Source organism: Panthera leo, chromosome A1, assembly GCF_018350215.1.
Source record: "Panthera leo isolate Ple1 chromosome A1, P.leo_Ple1_pat1.1, whole genome shotgun sequence".
In the NCBI taxonomy this organism is placed as follows: domain Eukaryota; kingdom Metazoa; phylum Chordata; class Mammalia; order Carnivora; family Felidae; genus Panthera; species Panthera leo.
Window position 1 is genome coordinate 124,564,669 of NC_056679.1, and position 19,956 is coordinate 124,584,624.

The 19,956-nt window shown below is 38.9% G+C and overlaps 1 protein-coding gene across 1 annotated transcript in view; it reads right to left on the bottom strand.

The window, feature by feature from the left end:
* Positions 1-19,956, bottom strand: part of ANKRD55 (ankyrin repeat domain 55) — a 590,869-nt gene that overhangs the window by 234,139 nt on the left and 336,774 nt on the right. The window contains exon 5 of the mRNA XM_042939212.1: positions 10,451-10,497. The gene's annotated coding sequence lies outside the window, so the exon portion shown is untranslated. The remainder of the gene's footprint in view (positions 1-10,450; positions 10,498-19,956) is intronic.

Consider the following 19,956-nt stretch of genomic DNA (forward strand, 5'->3'; position numbering starts at 1 on the left):
GGGACATGCTGACCTTTTCTGTCCCTGCTAAGCCCAACGCCTCTGTTTCTGAGTGTTTCCCTCTCTGTGAACTGTAACAACAGTGATTTTTTCAAAGTGTTTCACAGACTTTACTTCTTATTGCTCCAAGGAGAGGCCATTATTAGTCTGTCCACTTTACTGATGGAATGAACTGACCTGTTTAGGGACTAGTGGGAATTAGCATACAAACTGGAATTACAACTTTGGTGCCTTTAGACCTTGCCCTCCACACTGGCCACTTAGGACAAGTCTGTTGCAGCTCTTTTCTCCCCCTGCCCTGTCTCTGTAGAGGCAACCCACACTAAGAATACATTCCTATTGGTTTTGCTCTGTTTATGGTACTTTTGATGTTGTGAAGTATGGATGTGTTCTGTATGAGGCTGACAAAGGTTTACTACTGATTGAAAGTAAAGAACTGGTCTGTCAGGTTCTATACATCCTAGGACTTGAAAGCCAGACAGATAGGTAATGCTGGATGTTAGCAAATGGGATGTGGAGATTTAAAAAATCCTTGTGTATAGTTGATGAGAGATAATGTTCTCCTAACATCTCACCGACCACAACTTAGTCTCATGGCCCCCTAACTGCAAGGGGTATTTGAAGTCATCTTTATTTCAGATAACCATATGTTCAGCTATAATAAGGGCACTTTTACCATAGAAGCAAGGAATAAACCATACTAGAAGAGAGCCAGAAAATGCCGTCTCCCATATTAGAATGTTTTTTTCAAATTACTAATAAGAAGCAAACAACCAGGAAGGAGAGGGAGTGTTAAATCATCAAACATATACCCTTTCTGCAGTACTTAAAATTAAACTGAGCATTTGAGATCTTTCCCTGGTTATTTTTACTGTGTCTTTTTATTTTACTTATTTGTATTGGACCTCAGATACTGAGGGCTGGCTGAATCATGACATATTATCCTCATTACTCACGCCATGTCCTGCTCTTGCTTCATTTCTTGTTGCTTTCTGAGTAGTCCTTAATAACTGCCCCCTTCCCCATTCCCACATTGAGCTATACCCTGAATGGGTTTGATACCTATCTTTGGAATTGTGTGTTTCCTTATAAATTGTCCAGTATTTTTTGCATGTCCGTGTTTTCACTCTACTTAAATTATATTGTGCTTAGAAAAACTCAGTTCTTTTCCTTATTTTTTGCACCCATCATGTTTTTAAGATTTCTTTGTGTATCTAATTTTTTGCTTCTAACTACATTGTATTCCAAAATTCACCACCCTTCGATAATCAACTGCCTTGGTTATGGACTCTTAATTTGCTACTCAATTCTCCACTGGCCCAGCAACTGCAATGATACACATGTGTATCTATACTCTTAACGACCTGAGTGAGAATTTCTCAAGAATGGTGTTACTGAAAAACATACGATGGAGCACCTGGGTGGCTCAGTTGTTCAAGCGTCTGCCTTTGTTTCAGGTCATGATCTCACAGTTCATGAGTTAAAGCCCCGCACTGGGTTCTGTGCTGACAGTGTAGAGACTGCTTGGGATTTTCTCTCTCTCCCTCTCTCTGACCCTCCCCTGCCTGTGCTATCTCTCTCTCAAAAATAAATAAACATTTGAAAAAACAAAAAGTAAGATACATACACATTAGTTGACTAGGCACTGACACATTTTTCTCCGGAATGTCTGAACTGGGCTGTATTCCCACCAGCAATACACAAAAGTTTGTGTCATCGTGTATTTTCCCCTACACTTCACATTATCAAATTTCTAACTTATGATTTTATAGGAATAAAGTAGTATATCATGGCTGCTTTAATGCATTTTAAGTTCATTTTAATGCATTTCCCCAATTATTATTCATTTTATCATGTCTTCACATATGTACTAGCCATTTGGATTTCTTCTTACATGACTTTCCTTTTTTACCTTGCCCATTTTTTGCAATGATTTTTTTTTTTGTCTTTTTCTTACTGATTTGCAAGAATCTTTGTATACTATCCATATAAACCCATTGTCAATTAAGTCATTGTAAATATTTAGTTGATGATGATAATCCTTCTTCCAATTTGCCATCCTCTCTGACCATTATGGTCAAAGGCTTTGGTCTTTTTAGAATCCCCTTCTTCATTTTGAGCCACAAAAATATTCTTTTATGGTTTATTCTACTAACTGTATGGATTTACCTTCATATTTAGATCTTTGATCCAGCTAAAGTCTTCTTTTATATAGGTATAAAGTATTGATCCTGTTGTTTTGTTTTGTTTTTTATGTAGTAACCTAGATTTCCTCACATCATCACTAAACTATTGATCTGGATTAGCACCATTTTCTTAGGTCAAGTTCCCTGATACAGGGTCTGAAATCTCTCTCTCTCTCTCTCTCTCTCTCTGAGATCTCCATTCCATTCTAAGTCTGTTGTCTTAGAATCTAGAAACCAGTTCCATATTTTTAAGAGTAGATAGAGTGTACACACACACACACACACACACACACCTGACTGCATAGGTACAGTGAAGCATTGTCCTAAAGGTGGATTTGACTGGATTAACCTGGAAAATGTGGGATTTGATAAGTGACTCTGTGTGCCACATAAATGACAAGAAAATAGGAAAACAAAGTAAACCAGGATTCCAGCATCTACCTTTGACCTCAAGGATGATTGAATTTAGAATGGGTTAAAAAAAATATACTGTAAAAAACTATAAGCTCTAATATTAAAGATCTGATATCAGTCAAAATTTCAAGTATTCCCATGCAAATGGATTAAGTATAGTTCATGGTAAAGTTTGTGATGTTTCTCTCTTAAGAAGAGAAGTAAATTTGGGTAGGATCTTTAACCTTATGAAAACATTTTAAGATAATTTCCTTTAAAATTGCTTTGTGGCAGGATGGTTCAACTCTTCCTGTAACTTCTAAAAACTTCTATTAATTAAAAATAATAATACAGTCTTGTGGCTCTTAAAGTCTCCTCCTTCTATATCTGCCTTGAGAAGGAGCCAACTTGGATTTATATCTGCAGAAAAAAAAGCCTGAGAGGAATATTGATATGATGGAGTCTGGGCTGACACTCTTGGTTGTTTACCAGACAAGCATTCCCCCTCTGTCCACTGGGCTCAGGAAGTGGAGCCAAGGAGGTCAGAGAAAAGCAACTGCTCCCCTGGGTCAGAACGACTGAGAATGTGGAAGCCCCTGAAGGTGATTTCATTCCCCTATATTGTGACTGATGTAAAGGAACCATGTGATCTACTTTGGGGCATTCAGGTATAGAGGAAGTGTACTGATGTTTCTGGGGAAGACTTCCTCCCTAATTACAGAAAAAGATTAGGAGGGACCCTGACCAAATGCAGCTGCTGAGAAGGTAGTGCTTGGAGCCGTGGCAGCCATATTGTGACCATAAGAGAAGAAGACAACTCTGACCAAATGAGGAATGAGCCTCGGAAAAATGGAAAGGTCTGGCTCCTTGATATCCTCATAAGGCTCCAGAATAGGCCCTATTTCTGGGCTTCTTGTTGGGTAGAGAGAAAAATAAACCCCTCTATTTTAAGCAACTTTTATGTAAGCTTTCAAGAGAAAACAAACTAGTAAAGAATCAACACCAGTCTGTTTGCTTATCCAGATTCCCAGCAAATACAGTATCTGTTCTAAAGTGAACAAAGGCTAGTTATACCAATGTGGTTAGAATCACTTACATTCATTTTACTAGTCATCTACTATGTGCCAGGCTTTGTACTATGTACTGGGAACTTGAACATGAAAAACAAATAGTCTCTTATCTAAAAAAGTCCTGTGCAGTAAAATTTAAAGGAAAGGCCTGAAACTTCCAGGGAATATTGAATTTTCTTGTTGAAATAGGATTGTTCTGACCAAACTGCTGAGTTTAGTGCTAGGGTTGGGAAAGATGTATGAGAAGCTAGAAATAATAAAAATCACATATAACAATATCCCATAAGGAAGAGTTGCCTTAAGAATAGGCTGACTGGCAGGCACCTAAATGGCATAACTTCAGAAGCTCTAAAAAAGTTCTTTTACCCCAGACAAATCCCATCCCCCCCCCCCAACCCCCAACACCTAAATCCAATACCTTGAGATTCATTCCTTTGGCTTATGGATTTGTCCTTTGCTAAACTCTGAGTATCCCTGAAAGGCAATATATTATTTTTTTTGCATCACTTAAGAGGAAAATTAGAGCCATCATGAAAGGTGGGTAGAAGTGGAAGGAGAAGAAATAGGGACCCATAAGGAGTCTGGAGGATACTGAGGTGATTCAGATTTTAGCTCAGGGTCAGTAATCCTTAAAAGGGCATGTGATCTGTAATTTTTCTGACTATTCCTTTTTTTGGCTTGGCTTTTCTTTGGTTTATGCTAAATTAAGACTTCATCCCAAAAGGTATAGAAGTTTTCAGATAAAGATCCAATTGGTCACTCTAGTGTAGAAATCAAGTAGAAGAGGGTTAGGAGAGAGAGAGAGAGAGAGAGAGAGAGAGAGAGAGAGAGAGAGAGAGTCTATTCTGCTATTCACAGCTCTTCCAAATACCCCCCAGTGAAACAATGGGGTGAAGCCCCTGGTATTCCAGCCTCTAACCTGGAAATGCATAATTATGCAAAAATGTAAACAAAAAATGCCCCAACTGAGAAGGAGGCCAGAGAGTGGTTTCATTGAGCTTGAAGGTTCAGAGTAGACATTTCCAAATGTCTCAAGACTACGCTTGCAGAGCACTACAAGATTGCCCCCCCTAGGTACACTTCCTCCCCCTACCTACACTTTCTCCCCTTGTCAGCAACCCTTATGTCCTTACATTTCCCTGTTGCCCAAAGAATTTCTGTCCAGTGTCTGTACTTTGACTTCCTCCTAGAAAGTCCGATCGGTCTACAATGGGCTTCAGCCCTGAAGGCCTCATTCTGACCTAACCATTGTAGTGAAACTGAAGCATACATAAAGAAGAAAAATTCTGACATGTATGGATGAGAAGAGCACTGACTTGTCTAAGCAAAAGTGAAGTTTTCCCTTATCTGAATAAGACATTTTCCTTCTTCTTCGGATCAAGATGCTCTGGCTCCTGATTATTCATTTCCTTCTCTAAGCATTCCTTAGGCCCCTCCTGTGAGCTAGGCAGCAAGGTAGGCGGGGAGGGCCCAGTGATTAAGTCCTACAGGCAGTCTCCCTTCTTGAATAGCTTCCACTCTATTGAGAAGCCCCTGAAAAAGTGTAACAAGTGTTAGAAAGAAGGATTCTTAGAATGTACACCAGAGAAACCATACAGAGTGAGTGATACACAGTTCTCCCAAAGGAGGAGGAGGTGCACCATGAAGCAAAGAGGGGAAAAGACATCAGATGAATACAACAGCAGCCAGTAGCTGTTTACTGTAATGAGGCATTCAGACCATACACATGGACAGACTTACCTAAGAGGGCATCCAATGGGGGAAATGAGCTGGGAAGTAGGCTGGAACCAAGGCAGGGCTTGGCTGGCCCAGAGGAAAAGGGCCTCTGGAAGGAAGGCAGAGAGAGGAACAAGCACATTGCAGTGATGGACAGTGAAGGGTTCTGCTGGAAAGAACCCCAGGGCCAACACTAGGAAGCAGTGGGAAATAAAGTAGCTTGAGCAAGTGCAACCTATAAAAATGTTTCTAATTCAATTACCTGTAAAAATTGTATCTTTCTTCTAACCACAATATCTCACTTATTGGACACAGAGGTATTAGCTTTTTACTTACAATGACTAACGGTATGTATTGATGATTTCATTCCTTCCCACATGCAATGTGTACCTCTTCATCATGCAAATAGGTACATAATCTCACACATATGCTTCCTCATCTGGACAGCAGAGGGAGGGGAGATGGAGGGTCCTAGGAATAAAGAACCAATCCCTCACCCCTTGCATGGAGCCCTGCGGCCACTCCCTCCAGTCTGCTCTCCGGCTTTAATTAGTGAAACCCTATCTTTTGGAGATATGCCTCTTAAAGGAACACAAAAAATGCTACCGAAAGCCTCTAAAGGCTATTAATGCATTCTTCAAAAGCTGAAAGCACATAAAATCTGCAAATTTTATAAACAAACACTGAGAAAAACATGATGAGAACCAGAACTCTAAGCAACTCTACTCAAACCCAGTGCTAGGCTGCCTTTCTAAAAATTCCCAGACTTGCCAGTGGAAATGTTTGAGAAGTCCAAGTGCATTTTCCTGCCCTACACTTAGAGGTCCGTTGTGTTCATGAGCTGAAATGCCTGGGGGTTACCAAGCAAGAGGGGGAAACTGGGTCTTTAAAAAAAAATTAACCTCTCCCTACGCTTCAGTCACAAAGAGAATTTTGTAATTAAATTGCATAGAGATGTAACTTCACCACCTGCTGTGCTAGGTCTGCAGATACTTGGTTTTGTTCCAGGACTTCTTCATGGCCCAGGGATTTTCCAGGTCTCTTGCTGTGTGGGGTTTAAAGTGAGTAGTACCCTCCAATGAGTTGGAAGTGGCTTGGGGCAGTGCAAGGGGGTGGGGACAGTGGAGGATATGAAGACCTGACAGGGAAGACAGGAAAATGCCCTTTTCCTGAAAGATTTCTCCCAGATCCAGGACACCCTTTATCCCTAGACATTGAAGGATAAGGCACCCAGCACAAGACTACAGCTAGTCTAGGAGCTGGTTCTTCCAGTGACTAGTTTAGCAAGTCACTTCACCAATCTGGGTCTTACTTCCTTATTTGCAAAATCCCTCTTCTGACCAAACAATGCAGTTCTTACACGCTCTGATACAATGACCTGGAGGCAAATCCTAGAGCTACTGGGGCGAAGGAGCAGTCAATATCCACCGCGAGTGTGTTCACAGGACTCAGAATAAGTGGTATTTCTGATGGAAAGGCACTCTAAGGCAGCAGGAGTCGATAAGGTATGAAGGATTTGTAAAGTGTTACCAGATGGTGGAGGCTTAAGAGGACACAGTACTCTCCTCCCTTAGAATGCCCACCAGATGCCCTTTTATGCTAAGGCCCACCTGTGCACATCCAGGGCCCAAAGTAGCCACCCCTGACTGATGAAGCGATCATCAAAGGTGCCTTCTGGAGCACTGGGGCTCCTTCAGTATCCTGAAAACGTGCCTCTGTTTTCTATCAGCCTGAAGAGCTTGACTTAATAAGTATTTTCTTTTTGAAGGTCCACAAACATCTACCTCCCTCTCCCTAAGCCTGACATTATTACAATAAGACTTCCTTTTCCTAATTATCCCCCCTTGTCCTCTCTGAAAACCAAGGAAACACTGAAAACCCAAGTCTGAAAGTGCACTTGTCATCTTGCTGTCACTTTAAGACTTCAACCCACTTAGCTTAGACTAGAATAGGGCAATCATTTTCAACAGTCAACAGGCTGAGTGAAAAATGACACTGCTCCCCCCACTCCATTGCAAAGGAGCAGTGCAGGTAGATGAATTAAGTCATAAATCTTGGCAACCTCTCCCACCTCACTCATTATTTCCTTATTTAACCCTTTAAACCTGCTTACCTGATCAAATAAGGCCTTAAGGCCCAGTCATCAATGTCTGGGGTAGAGAAGGTATTTGCTCTTACCCTTGGGACTGTGTGTTTGTTCCTTGAGTGTGAAACCTACTGAAGGATCTCTAGTTAGTCACATGACCAAACATACATTCATTCAAAGGTATATAAATGCACAGGTTTGGGAGTGGCAGAACAAATAGTTTCCCTTTGGTCATTTCTCAAAATCACAGGAGCAAATTTTTTTTTTTAATTAGTTAATTATTTTTTTTTAATTTGGATCTAAGTTAGCATATTGTGCAACAATGATTTCAGGGGTAGATTCTTTGATGCCCTTACCCATTTAATCCATCCCCTCTCCCACAACCCCTCCAGTAACCCTCTGTTTGTTCTCCGTACTTAAGAGTCTCTTATGTTTCGTCCCCCTCCCTGTTTTTATATTCTTTTTGCTTCCCTTCCCTTGTGTTCATCTGTTTTGTGTCTTAAAGTCCTCATATGAGTGAAGTCATATGATAATTGTCTTTGACTAATTTCACTTAGCATAGTACCTTCCATTCCATCCACGTAGTTGCAAATGGCAAGATTTCACTGATTGCTGAGTAATACTCCATTGTATATATGTACCACATCTTCTTTATCTATTCATCCATAGATGGATATTTGGGGTGTTTCCATACTTTGGCTATTGTTGATAGTGCTACTAAAAACATTGGGGTGCGTGTGTCCCTTCAAAACAGCACACCTATATCCTTTGGATAAATACCTAGTAGTGCAATTGCTGGGTCGTGGGATAGTTCTATTTTTAACTTTTTGAGGAGCCTCATACTGTTTTCCAGAGTGGCTGCACCAGCTTGCATTCCCACCAACATTGCAAAAGAGATCCTCTTTCTCCGCATCCTCGCCAACATCTGGTGTTTCCTGAGTTGTTCATGTGAGCCATTCTGACAGGTGTGAGGTGGTATCTCATGGTGGTTTTGATTTGTATTTCCCTGATGGTGAGTGATGTTGAGCTTTTTTTCAAGTTTTTATTTTCTATGTGCCTATAATGATTGGTCTTATAAAGAGACAAATCAGTGGCAGCCTGCATGATAGTACTGGGTGGATGCTTTCCAATGGGAAAAAGGCCAGTGCTTTTAAAAATATCTCCCATTGTCTCCGACATTGCTCAGTTAGGTGAATCCCCTCCTTTTAAACCTTTGTTTCTATTACACACAGCTACACTTAGGGCAGCAATGAACAAACTTTTTGCACAAGGGCCAATTCAAGAAAAATAAGATGCTTAGGAGTCAATTATTTTAAAAACTACAACAGAAACAGAAGTTTTTTTTAATCAGGAAATTCAATCTGTGCAAGTGTATTTAAGCATTTTAAAGTTTCATCTTATAGCTAAAAGCCCAAGAACCATATGATAAGTTTGCACTGCAGAATCTGACTTCAATATTGCACTTTTGAATAAATTGTATTGCTGAGTAAGACAGTTTTGGAGCTGGCTAATTTTGCTTTTCCATAGCAAGCTCATAAGCTATTTGGCTCCTCTCCTTGTGCTTCTAAATATTTTCGTCTTCAGTTGTTAAATTCATATGGCTATATTAGCAGTGCCTTCACTTCCCAAGAAGTTCTTCTTGTGCCCATTTATTTTGAAATACATAATTTTAACTAGTCGCCTTTCTTTGCTTGTTGGCAGGCATAGCAGGTACTTAAAAGTTATTCAAAATGCAATCCTCTCCACTTGTATCAATGAAAATATCTTTTTTTTTTTTTTTTTATTTCTCAGATTAAGTCAGTTGGTCATTTGGTATTCACCAACTACCTGCCTTCTGTGGACAGGTGAGAGAGATGGTATGTACATCTTCATTTTTATTAGATCCAGCCAAATTTCTCTCCATAATGGTGGTTCCAACATATGCCCCTACATGCATAAGTGTTCCTGTTTCCTCACATCCTTGCCAACTTTTGTTGTTATTTGCAACTTCCTCATTACTTGTGAACTGGAGCATCTTTTCATACATTTATCAACCATTTATATTGCCTCTTATGTGAACCATTAATATCTTTTTCAACTGGATTGACTATCATTTTCTTATTAAGTTATGGGATTCCTTTTTATATAGGGTGCAAATATCTTCCTCAGACTATTTGTTTCTTCTTTATGATATCCTTTTTCCCAAAGAAGTTTTTCATTTTAATAAAGCTCAAATTTATCCAACTTTCCTCTATGGTTTCTGATTTATGTGTCCTGTACAAGAAAACTTCTCCTATTCCAATGTCATAATATTCTATGTTTTCTTCCAAAAGTTTTAAAGTTTGCTTTTCACACTTAAATCCTAATATATCTGGAATTTATCTTGTATACAGAGTGAGGCAGGGATCTAGTTTTATCTTCTCCATCATGCTCACTCTTTCTCATTTTAAGTGTCATTTCTTTTATTATAGCTGGGTTTTTTTCTTTGTATGTCCTTAATCACAAAATGATTCATGTTAATAAGTTGTTAATTAAATTTTTAAGTTATTTTAGTTCCTAGGTTCTAATCCTGTTGCATGTTTTGTGCCTAATTCTATCTCTTGGAGGACTGTTGCCTGACAATTTGTAATTTTAGACTGTGAGCTCATCTTCAGCAGGACTTTGCAGGCATACTTTGTTTTATTGGGCTTCATTTTAGTACCTTTTACAGGTAATTGTGTGTTGTTGTTTTGTTTTGTTTTGTTTTGTTTTTTATAAATGGAAGGCTTATGGCTATCTTGCATTGAAAAAGTCTATTGGCACCATTTTTTTCAAGAGCATTTGCTTACTTTGTGTATCTGTATCACATTTGGGTAATTCTCACATTTCAAACTTTTTCATTAGCATTACATTTGCTATGGTGTCTTTGATCACTGACCTTTGATGTTACTATTCTAATTGTGCAGTGCCACAAACTATGACCATATAAGTTGGCAAACTTAATAAATAAATGTTAAGTATGTTCTGACTGCTCCACTTACCAGCCATTCCCGCATCTCTCTCCCTCTTCTCAGAAACTCCCTATTTCCTGTAACACAACAATACTGAAATTAGGCCAATTAACAACCCTACAATGGCCTCTAAGTCTTCAAGTCACATGAAGAGTTATAAGTCTCTCACTTTAAGTCAAAAGCTAGAAATGATTATGCTTAGTGAGGAAGGCATGATGAAAGCCAAGAGAGGCTGAAAGCTAGGCCTCTTGCTCCAGTTAACCAAAGTGTGAATGCTAAGAGTTCACAAAGAAAATTAAACGCACTATTCCAGTAGATACATGAATGAGAAGAAAGCAACACAGCCCTATTGCTGACATGAATAAAGTTGTAGTGGTTTGGATAGAAAATCAAACCAGCCACAACATTCCCTTAAACCAAAGCCTAACCCAGAGCAAGGCCCCAACTCTTCACAATTCTATGAAGGTTAAGAGAGATGAGTAAGCTACAGAAGAAAAAGTTGAACCTAGTAGAGGTTGGTTCATGAGGTTTAAATAAAGAAGCCATCTCCACAACTAAACATGCAAGGCGAAGCAGCAAGCGCTCATCTAGAAGCTGCAGCAAGTTCTCTGGAAGATCTAACTAAGATAAATCATGAAAGTGGCTACACTGAACAACATATTTCCAATGTAGATGAAACAGCCTTCTATTAGAAGAAGATACCATCTAGAGCATCTAGAGCTTTCATGCCTACAGAAGAGAGGACAATGCCTGGCTTCAAGGCTTGAAAGCACAGGCTGACTCTTTTTTCTTAAGGGATAATGCAGCTGGTGACTTTAAGTTAAAACCAATGCTCATCTATCATTCTGAAAATCTTAATGCCCTTAAGAATTATGCTAAGACTACTCTGTCTGTGCTCTATAAGTGGAACAACAAAGCCTGGATGATAACATATCTCTTTACAACATGGTCGACTGAATATTTTAAGCCCACTGTGGAGACCTGCTGCTCAGAAAAAAAAGATCCCCCCCTTTTCAATATATGAAGTTTATTGTCAAATTGGTTTCCATACAACACCCAGTGCTCATCCCAAAAGGTGCCCTCCTCAATACCCATCACCCACCCTCTCCTCCCTCCCACCCCCCATCAACCCTCATTTTGTTCTCAGTTTTTAACAGTCTCTTATGCTTTGGCTCTCTCCCACTCTAACCTCTTTTTTTTTTTTCCTTCCCCTCCCCCATGGGTTTCTGTTAAGTTCCTCAGGATCCACATAAGAGTGAAAACATATGGTATCTGTCTTTCTCTGTATGGCTTATTTCACTTAGCATAACACTCTCCAGTTCCATCCATGTTGCTACAAAGGGCCATATTTCATTCTTTCTCATTGCCACGTAGTACTCCATTGTGTATATAAACCAGAATTTCTTTATCCATTCATCAGTTGATGGACATTTAGGCAAAAGATCCCTTTCAAAATATTATTGCTCAACGCACCTGGTTACCTGAGAGCCCTGATGGAGATGCACAATCAGACGAATATTGTTTCCATGCCTGCTCACATAACAATTATCTGTAACTCTCAGATCAAGGGATAATTTCTACTTTCAAGTCTTCTTATTAAAGAAATACATTTCATAGGCTATAGCTGCCATAAATAGTGATTCTTCTGATGGATCTGGGCAGTGTAAATTAAACACCTCTGGAAAGGATTCACCATTCCAGATGCCATTAAGGAACATTTTTGATTTGTGGGAAGAGGTTGATTCCAGCCATCATGGATGACACTGAGGGGTTCAGAACTTCAGTGGAAGAAGTAATTGCAGACGTGCTAAGAAATACCAAGAGAACTAGAATTGGAAGCAGAACCTCAAGATGTGACCCAATTGCTGCAATCTCATGATAAAACTTGAATGGAAAAGTTGTTTCCTATGGATAAATGCAAGAAAGTGGTTTCCTAAGCTGGAATCTTCTCGTGGTGAAGATGCCTTGAAGATTGTTGAAATGACAACAAAGGATTTAGAATATTACATCAACTCAGTTGATGGAGCAGTGGCAGCATTTTAGAGGACTGACTCCAATTTTGCAATAAGTTCTCCTGTGGGTAAAATGCTAACAAACAGCATCACATGCTACAGAGAAATCATTTGTGAAAACAAGAATCCATTGATGCAGCAAACTTCACTGTTGTCTTATTTTAAGAAATTGCCACAGCCACCCCCAACTTCAGCAGCCATCTCCCTGATCAGTCCTCCCATCAGCAAAGACCTTCCACCAGCAAAAAGATTATGACTCTCTAAAAGCTCAGGTGATGATTAGCATTTTTTAGCAATAAAGCAATTTTTAAACTATTTTTAATGTTTATTTTTTATCTTGGCAGGGGAGGGGCAGAGAGACAGAGAGAGAGAATCCTAAGTAGGCTCCACACTGTCAGTGCAGAGCTCAACGTGGGGTTCGGTCCCATGAACCATGAGATCATAGAATATGAGCTGAAATCAAGAGTCAGATGCTTAACTGACTGAGTCACCCAGGCATCCTGGCAATAAAGCATTTTTAAATTAAGATATGTACATTTTTTAGAGTGCCTGGGTGGCTCAGTCAGTTAAGCATCCAACTGGCTCAGGACATGATCTTGTGGATTGTGGGTTCGAGCCCCACATCAGGCTCTGTTCTTATAGCTCAGAGCCTAGCACCTACTCTGGATTCTGTGTCTCCTTTTCTCTCTTCCCTCCCTTGGTCACCCTCTGTCTCTCTCCCTCAAAAATAAACATAATGGGGCGCCTGGGTGGCTTGGTCGGTTAAGCGTCTGACTTCGGCTCAGGTCATGATCTCACGGTCTATGAGTTCGAGCCCCGCGTCGGGCTCTGTGCTGACAGCTCAGAGCCTGGAGCCTGCTTCCGATTCTGTGTCTCCCTCTCTCTCTGACCCTCCCCCATTCATGCTCTGTCTCTCTCTGTCTCAAAAATAAGTAAAAATAAAAAAAAAACGTTAAAAAAAATTAAAAAAAAAAATAAATAAACATAAAATTTTTTTAAAAATATATGTACATTCTTTTAGTTTATTTAGAGAGAAAGAGAGCATGCAAGCGAGAGAGGGGCAGAGATAAAGAGAGACAGAGAGAGAGAGAGAGAGAGAGAGAGAACCCTGAGCAGGCTCTACACTGTCAGTGCAGAGCCTGATGTGGGGCTCAAACCCACAAACCATGAGATCATTACCTGAGCTGAGACCAAAAGTCAGACGCTTAACTGACTGAGCCACCCAGGCACCCCCAGATATGTACGTTGTTTTTTAAAGACATAATGCTATTTCACACTTAATTAAAAATAGTCTAGTGTAAATATAACATATATATGCACTGGGAAACAAAAAAATTCATTTGACTCACTTTATTATGATATTTGCTTTATTGTGGTGGTTTGGAACAAAACCCACAATATCTCCAAAGTATGCCTGTACTTCTCTAAGTTAACCCTGGTGTACCACAGACCCAATACCAATCTTTAACATAATTTCTCATCAAGAGTTTCTAAGACCATACAGATATAAATATAGTTAACCTCAAACTCATGAAGTGGAAGCTTGTGAATACAAATTATCAGGGAAACTTTTGTTTCTACATATAGCTCTTAGAGACACAGACAGCTTCCCTGTGCTGGTCAGTGGGGTTGTTTTTTTCCTGGTTCATTTTTCACAGAGGTGGAGCCATTTAGAGTTCAAACTACACACAACTGAGGATATTTACAGGAAAAACACAACCACTTGGTAAAGAGAAGAGTCCATAATTAAAGTTACTTAAGGGCAACCTTACTTTATGTGCAATGAGCTAAACTAAACAAAGGTTTTCTGTCTTATAAATTAAGAACTAGTAATTGTATTGTCAAGTGCTGCAACCCATGGCTTGCTGCTAAATTCAGAGAGCCCTTGTCGGTTGGCTTTAAAAAGATACCCAAATCCACTTTACTGGGTGAAGGTTACTTTATGGTGGAAGGGAAACTTTTCCCCTTCTTTTGCCTTCCTCCAACCTTTCTGCCATCCTCCAAGAACTTTCCATACATCTGCCTTACCATGATGAAAATGCTGCAGGGAATACTTAGCTAGAGGTTCCTTAGGAGAAACCTGGGTGAGAGCATGTGCCCTTGTTCAGGTATGAGAGTATATACAAGTAGGGACCCATGCAACAATCTCTTCTAAAGGTGCACTCCCTGTTCTTTTAGGAGCATATTAATAATTACTTTTACTCTCTCCTGCCTCCTAATCACAGGCATTTCCAGTGTTGTCAAAACAGTTCCTGCCTGCATCTGTTTTCAACCATTGGCATGGGTTCCAGGGAGTGTTTGTGAGAGAGGAACAGAACAAAAGATTGACAGCCATGTGTTGACATTTTGGGACTGTTTGGAAATGAGAATAATCCAGGTTTGATGTTGTAATTCCTCCTTTTATGGGCAAAAGTAATGTCTCAGCATGAATGAGCATAACTAAACGTACTGGGACACACCCCAGGCACATGCACTCCCTGGACACTCACTGTGTTTTTGTTGTTGCTGTTGTATCACAAAAAGCAGCAGACAACTTTTGCTTCCCCACTCCCAAATCTCTTAACCCATTTTATTGAAATGAATAAAACATCAGTCTTAAAAGGAAAAAAATTCCCTGATTTATGTGTATCTTTCTTTCCTATGATCCTAGTTACCATTCATCACAATGAATTAATTTTTAATTACATAATAGATTCTCATTGATAAAATTAAAATACAGATAAAGAAAAACTTCTCTGTGCCTACTCACCCAATCCCACATTGTTCCCCAATTGTGTATCCTTATCACCCATCCACTCTGTATCCTTTTAGAATTTTTCCAATCATATACATTCACATGTATGTTCAAATATAAGAAAGGATACATTTTGTTTGGTAAGAGTTTCTGTTTGTTTAAATTGTGCCATACTCTGTATAGTGTACTCCAATTAGTTTTTATTACTTAAGTTGAATGTATTTTTCTTATCAGTACCCATTTATTGATTTCATTCTTTTTAATGGAAGCATAATCTTCTGCAGAATTGATATATAGTAGTTTATTTGATTATTTCTAAAAGATGGAAATGTGGATTATTTAAAAAATTTTCACTATTACAAAGAATGCTATGATGAATGCCCTTGAACAATGTTATGATGAATTTCTGGGTAACTGTGCTAATGTTTTGTCTACATAGGTTCTGAGAAGTGAAAATTGGGGGCATAAGGGTAACAGTTACTTCTTTAAAGCAGCAATAAAATCTATCTATCTATTTAGCTTGGACTGCCATAACAAAATACTATACTGAGTGGTTTAAAAGCAGATATTTATTTCTCACAGTTTTGGAGGCTGGAAAGTCTAAAATTAAGGTGCTGATAGATTCAATTCCTATTGAGAGCCCTCTTCCTGGCTTGCAGATTTTCATCTTCTGACTGTGTCCTTACATAATGGAAAGAGATTGAGTTCCGGACTCTCTTCCTCTTCTTACAAGGATACTAATTCCACCAGGGAGGCCCCACTCCCATGACTCATCTAATGTAATTACCTCTCAAAGGCTTCACCTCCAAATACCATAACTTTGTGGGGTTGAGCTTCAAAATATGAGTGGGGGGGTGGGGCACAAATATTCTATTATCCATCTACCTATCTCTATCTATCTATCTATCTAAATAGGTAATAAAGGCCTATAGTTTAAAAAATTCAAAGTCATGATAAAGCGTAATCATAAACCGAAAAGCAGGCATTAAAAAATGTGGATTTTAATTCAATCATATCAATAATAACATTGTATGTGAACGATTTAAACACACCAATTAAACAACAGATTGTCTGTTTGGGTTAAAAGAACAAAGGAAGGTTCAACTATATGTTACCTATATGAAACCCACTTTAAATTTAAAGAGGTAAATTAAAAGTGAAGGGAGAGAAACACTAATAAAAAGAAAGCCAAAGTACCTATATTAATATCAAAGTAGACTTAAGAACAAAGAATTATTACCAGTGATGAATGGACATTCCATTTTGATAAAGAGGTTGGTTCATAAAAAAGATGTAACAATCTTAAATGTATATGCATTTAACAAGACAACTTCAAACTACATGAAGCAAAAATTAATAAAACTGAAAGGAGAAAAAGGCACATCCACAATTATAGTTAAAGTCTTAAGCATTTTTCTCTCAGTAACCAATAGAGTAAATAGAGAGAGAATTGGTAAGGATGTACATGACCTAAACAACACTATCAACCAACTTGACCTAATTGACATTTATAGGACACTTGGCCCAACAAGAGCAGTATCTCAAAAATTTTAAAAGATTTAAATCATCCAAGATGTTCTCTGTCCATAATAGTATTAAAGAAGAAATCAATAACAGAAAAATATCTTTAAGATCCCTAAATATTTGACAATTGAACAATATGTACTAAATAACCCATAAGTGAAAGAGGAAGTCATAAGGACAAATGGAAAGTATCTAGAATTTAAAGAAAATGAAAAAACAATATATCAAAATTTATAAATGTAGCTAAGGCAGGGCTTAGGGGGAAATGTATAGCATTAAATGTATAGCATTATATTAGAAAGGTTACTGGGAAAATAAAAATTTAAAGGAAGACTGAAGACAGAGTCACAACATGCAAAAACAAAGGAGAAAGCAGTAACTAGGCCCTCAGCCAATGTGACACCTCCCACTAATCCTGTGAGAATGCCACTACATCAACTATAGGCCACTGACCATGCCAGGCTGCCTGAAAGTCTCTACTGGCTTTGGAAATTGGCTCTCATCACCCCAGCTGCTTCCATCAATAATGAGAATGTTTCTTGTTCTTTATTTCTACTTTTTAGGATCATCAACTCCATCTTCACAGTCCAAAGCTTATGGATCGGACTCGCTGGACCATATGGCCCTATCTTAACTGGGAGAATGAATGACTTAAGTGGTCAGTTTCTATGATTAAAAAAAAACAAAACTGGCTATTTGTCCCATAAAAAATTAGATCCAGAAATACTAGGAAAATGAGTTAAATTTTCCCTGATAGGATATATCTGGTCAAAAAGACCCAGACTTGAGAACCAAGGGTATGTTGTAAGGAGAATTTCTAGAGACCTCTCGGGGTTTTTCAAGAGGCTGAAACTAAATCTTCTATCCCAACCATCATCCTAACTCCACTCTTCTCACTCTATACACAACAATGGAGGAGGAAAGAGAATGAGAGATCAGAGTTACCAAGAATGCAGTGTTCATGTTGGGAGGCTGTTTCTGGACACGACCCAACAACTCCATACTCTTCCCTTCATCCTCACTCATGCAGGATTTCTACCAACCCTTCTCTCTCACAAATGAGGGAAGTACAGGGCACCTGGGTGGCTCAGTCGGTTGAGTGTCCGACTTCAGTTCAGGTCATGATCTCGCAGTCTGTGAGTTTGAGCCCCGCGTCAGGCTCTGTGCTGACAGCTCGGAGCTTGGAGAATGGAGCCTGCTTCGGATTCTGTGTCTCTCCCTCTCTCTCTCCAACCCTCCCCCACTCATGCTCTGTCTCTCTCTCTGTCAAAAATAAATAAACATTAAAAAAAATTTCTTTAAATAAATTTTTTAAAAAATGAGGGAAGTAGACACTTAAGCAACCATGGGTAGAGTCTGAGAGTATTTGTAAGAAAGGAAGGCTCATGTCTCACTCCCTGCCTGTGGGCCTTATGTGGTAGACAATTGGATATAAGAGGTAAAAAGGAAATGAATGGAAGGTTAGACAGGAAGTTTAATTTTAACTATGAGACCTGCCCAAGGTGTCATTAAATAATGGTAAAGGATACTATGACAGTACAGTTGAAAGCATTTATACCGATAACACTGCTTAGTTGCAGTCAACAGAATCCACTCTAGCTAGCTTTGTCAGAAAGGAATTTATTTAGGGATATAGGAAGCACTTAGAACCACTAATAGGATTTATGAAAGAGATTCCAAGCTGAGCTCTAAGAAACTGACCTCAAAAGAGTTTTTGACTCTGCCACAATTAAAACAAAAGCAAAAACAAAAACAAAAATCAGAAAGCCACGACACCTCTAAGACACTGTTTCTGCTGAGAGGGGCCAAATGGATGCTCCATGTCCTGCCTTTTTATTTTTTTCTCCTTCTTTCTTTCCTTCCTTCCTTCCTTCCTTCCTTCCCTTTCTTTCTTTCTTTCTCTTGAGAGAAAGAGAGAGGGAGGGGCAAAGGGAGAGAGAGAATCTTAAGCAGACTCCACACTCAGTGTAAAGCCCAACATGGGGCTCAATCTCCTAATCATGAAATCATGACCTGAGCCAAAATCAGGAGTCAGATGCTTAACCAAGTGAACCACCCAGACTCCCCATGTCCTGCCTTTTTAAACAAAAGTTCTAAATCAAAGTCTTTTGTAAATGTATTTTTTTTATGGAAACTAAATTATGTCCTCACACTTGGAATATGGGAAATGGCAATGTAGTATCGTTTATTATTCTACATGTAAAACGGATTTAAATTGTGGGAAAGTATTAAAATGTGAAAAAAGGCACATCTGGGTTGCTCAGTCAGTCAAGCACCCAAATGTTGATTTCAACTCAAGTCATGGTCTTGTGGTTTATGGGATTGAGCTCCAAGTCAGGTTCTGAGCTGATAGCATAGGGCCTGCTTGGGATTCTCTCCCTCTCTCTCTGCCCCTCCCCCTGCTCGATCTCTCCTTCTCTCTCTCAAAATGAATAAACTTTTAAAAATGTGAAAAAATGTTTAATAGTTTTGGAGCAATGCAAATGACAATACCTACTATAGCCATTACTGGAAAAAAAAAATTATCTTAATTCACGACTTGAGACTATGTAAAAAAAACTGGTTAAAGGAATATATAACATTGATCTACATCTTGATTTTCTCACTTAAATTATGTCTATATCAATTACACATAAATCTGTTTCATTTGTTAATGGTTGTATCATATTCCATTGTGTGGATAGATTCTAATGTATTAAGTTCTCTAATGATAGAAATTGAGGTTGTTTCCTATATTTTGCTATTATATTTTAAAAGCTGCAGTGCAGTTATTACTGGCACACAGTAATAACCCACTATGATCAGGCCCCTTCCAAATGAGAGACTGGCATTTCTTTGCTTTGTTTTTATGGTTTTCCAGAATTAAATAGAAGGGAAATATTTTCCCCTTTCAGGTGAATGTGCTATATACTTGAAAATCAATTTTTGAATAAAGTTACAGCAAAAAAGAGATTCATGGGAGAGGAAGTTTTCACACCAGGTATCTTTGTGACCTCAGGCAAGTGACAAACTTTTTGGGGATTAATCTCATTATCTGTGAACTTCAAAGTTTAGATCAGGTGATCCCTTAGGTACAGCTATTGAACTCTGTGGTCCTGAGTAATGTCATTGGGATACCTTTTGTTGCTTTAATCTTTCAGAAAGAAAGTATATCTTTTACTTTTCTTGAAAGACCTAGAGAAATGAGACCCATGACTTTGTTTCTTCTTGTGTCTCCATCCTTCTCATCTTCACAGCACCAAAAGCAGCACTCCAAATACAGCAGA